General features: G+C 37.7%; 1 pseudogene; it reads right to left on the bottom strand.

The window, feature by feature from the left end:
- Window positions 1-1,519, bottom strand: part of LOC105500602 — a 5,848-nt pseudogene extending 4,329 nt beyond the window's left edge.
- Window positions 1,520-3,760: the final 2,241 nt, after the last annotated feature.

Genomic DNA, 3,760 nt, shown 5'->3' on the forward strand with positions numbered 1-3,760 from the left:
CCCATGCCCCCACCCCCACCCCACTACCTTTCCCAGCCTCTGGTAACTATCATTCTGCTATCTCCATGAGTTCAATTGTTTTAATGTTTAGTTCCCATGGGTGAGAACATGCAAAGTTTGGCTTATTTCACTTAACATAATGACCTCCAGTTTCACCCATGTTGTTGCAAATGACAGGATCTCATTATTTTATATGGCTGAATGTACTCCATTGTGTAGGTTGCTTCCAAATCTTGGCTATTGTAAATAGTGCTACAATAAACGTGAGAGTGCAGATATCACTTTCATATACTAATTTCCTTTCTTTTGGGTATATACTTAGGAATGGGATTGCTAGATCATGTGGTCTTTGAGCATCTTTAAGACAGTTGTGTTAAAGTTTTTGTCTAGTAAATCTGCCAACAGGTCTTTTTCAGGGACAGCTTCTGTTTGTTTGCTTTTTTCCATAAAATGGGCCATAATTTCCTGCTTCTTTCTATCTCTCGTGATTTTTGTTGAAAACTGGACATTTTAATCTAATAATCTGGTAAGTCTAAAAGTCAGATACTCTCTCTCCAGGCTTTGTTGTTTTGTGTTTTTATTTTTGTTGTAAGCTGTCCCTGTGCTGAGGATCAGTCCTGAGGTATAAAATTAGGGTATTTTCAGAGCTTGTACTTCCCCTGCACATGCACTGTAACTTTCTAATTTCTCTTGTATATGAGGTTACTTTTGAATGTCATAGTCTTCAGTGTCTGGCTCCCAAAGTGGGGAAAAGAGAAAAATGAAGGGCACAAAAAAAACAAAAAGGCATCAGCCTTTTAAATAACCAGGAAGTCACTTCAGCCAGGGGGAGGGGGGCTTGCAACAATGGAGGGAGGTGCAACCACAATGTCCACCTACCTCTGAACCTCTGTAATCAGAAGCAGCAATTAGCAATCAAAGCACAGATCTCCACTATTTGGAGGACACAGTCTTTTTTTATTCACCCTGGCTCCCACAACCTGCATGCAAGCTGCTCCAGGAACATGTGCACACCCACCTGCCAGAGGGATAGGGGATGGGGGATGGGTAGCTGCTACTGTACTGAGAGCTAAAATTGACCAAAATGAACCACAATTTACTATCCAAGCTTTTCCCTGGCTGTTGCAAGCCTTCAATAGACCCAGAGTTCCAAAATAGTTACATCAGAGAGATTCTACTACTATAATTTTTACCTAAGTGGGGAGACAGATTTCTGGTGTTTTCTTCTCCATTATCTTCCCAGAATCCTCAAATTTTGTTTTAAATGTTTGATAAGGCTTCAGGTTTTACTTTATAATGTATATTTAATAAAATTTAACTCAAAAGAATGAAACCTGCTAGCTTCAGTCTTTAAACCTCTAATCAGCCACATCTACACATAGGCATCATCACCTATCAATCTAGACATAGGCCAAATGATGTTTGCTAGGAGCAGGTTAAAGATGCAGCTGCTAGGAGCAGGTAGCAGGTGGAAGATGCAGATAAAGCCTGTGTTAAGGGGTTTGGATACAATGACCATGCTTTCTGGATCCAAAATTCAGATATGGTGCCTAAAAAAAATTTGAGAATGATTATATGAAAAATATTATAAATATATAAAAATTAAATTGGATTATATTATGAATTTAATGCACTGCCTTTACTTTTTTGTTATGGTTTCAGTTTGCTTAATTTTATTTTATTTTTTTCATAAGTTATTGGGGTACAGGTGGTATCTGGTTACATAAGTGAGTTTTTTAGTGGTGATTTGTGAGATTTTGGTGCACCCATCACCTGAGCAGTATACACTGCACCATATTTTTGGTCTTGTATTACTCGGCCCCACTCCTCTTCTTCCCCCCAAGTCCCCAAAGTCCATTGTATCATTCTTATGCCTTTGTGTCCTCATAGCTTAGCTCCCACATATCAGTGAGAACATATGATGTTTGGTTTTCCATTCCCGAGTTACTTTGCTTAGAATAATAATAGTCTCCAGTCTCATCCAGGTCATTGCAAATGCTGTTAATTCATTCCTTTTTATGGCTGAGTAGTATTCCATCATATATGTGTGTGTGTGTGTGTGTGTGTGTGTATATCAGTTTCTTTATCAACTCGTTTATTGATGGGCATTTGGGTTGGTTCCACAATTTTACAATTGTGAATTGTGCTCCTATAAACATGTGTGTGCAACTGTCATTTTTTAATAATGACTTCTTTTCCTCTGGGTAGATATCCAGTAGTGGGATTGCTGGATCAAATGGAAGTTCTACTTTTAGTTCTTTAAGGAATATCCACACAGTTTTCCACAGTGGCTATACTACTTTACATTCCCACCAGCAGTGTAGAAGTGTTCCCTGATCACCGCATCCATGCCAACATCTACTGTTATTTGACTTTTTTATCATGGCCATTCTTGCAGGACTATGGTGGTACTGCATTGTGGTTTTGATTTGCATTTCCCTGATCATTAATGGTGTTAAGCATTTTTTCATGTGTTTGTTGGCCATTTGTATATCTTCTTTTGATAATTTTCTATTTATGTCCTTAATCCACTTTTTGATGCGATTGTTTTTTTCTTACTGATTTGTTTGAGTTCATTGTAGCTTATGGATATTAGTCCTTTGTCAGATGTATAGATTGTGAATATTCTCTCCTACTCTGTGGGTTGTGTTTAGTCTGCTAACTGTTCCTTTTGCCATGCAAAAGCTCTTTAATTAGGTCCCAGCTATTTATCTTTGCTTTTGTCATATTTGTTTTTGGGTTCTTGGTCATGAAATCCTTGCCTAAGCCAATGTCTAGAATTTTTCCAATGTTATCTTCTAGAATTTTAAAAGCTTCAGATCTTAGGTTTAAATCCTTAATCCATCTTGACTTGATATTTGTATAAGGTGAGAGATGAGGATCCAGCTTCATTCTCCTATATGTGGCTATCCAATTCTCCCAGCACCATTTGTTGAAAAGGGTGTCCTTTCCCCACTTTATGTTGTTTGCTTTGTCAAAGATCAGTTGGCTGTAAGTATTTGGGTTTATTTCTAGGTTCTCTATTCCGTTCTATTGGTCTATGTGCCTATTTTTATACCAGTATCATGCTGTTTTGGTGACTATGGCCTTATAGTATAGTTTGAAATCAGGTAGTGTGATGCTTCCAGATTTGTTCTTTTTGCATAGTCTTGCTTTGGCTATGAGGGCTCTTTTTTGGTTCCATATGAATTTTACAATTGCTTTTTCTAATTCTGTGAAGAATGATGGTGGTATTTTGATGGGGACTGCATTGAATTTGTAGATTGCTTTTGGCAGTAGTCATGTTCACAATATTGATTCTACCCATTCGTGAGCATGGGATGTTTCCATTTGTTTGTGTCATCTACAGTTTCTCTCAGCAGTGTTTTGTAGTTTCGCTGTAGAGGTATTTTGACTCCTTGCTTAGGTATATTTCTTTTTTTTTTTTTTTTTCAGCTATTGTAAAAGGGGGTGAGTTCTTGATTTCATTCTCTGCTTGGTTGCTGTTGGTATATACAAGAGCTACTGATTTGTGTACATTAATCTTGTATCCAGAAACTTTGCTGAATTCTTTTATCAGTTCTAAGAGCTTTCTGGAGGAGTTTTTAGGGTTTTCAAGGTAAACAATCATATCATCAGCAAACAGTGACAGTTTGACTTTCTCTTTACCGATTTGGATGCCCTTGCTTTCTTTCTTGTCTGATTTCTCTGGCTAGGACTTCCAGTACTACGTTGAAGAGAAGTTGTGAGAATGGGCATCCTTGTCTTGCTCCAGTTCTCA

This window comes from Colobus angolensis, unplaced genomic scaffold (genome assembly GCF_000951035.1).
Source record: "Colobus angolensis palliatus isolate OR3802 unplaced genomic scaffold, Cang.pa_1.0 Scaffold67, whole genome shotgun sequence".
NCBI lineage: Eukaryota > Metazoa > Chordata > Mammalia > Primates > Cercopithecidae > Colobus > Colobus angolensis.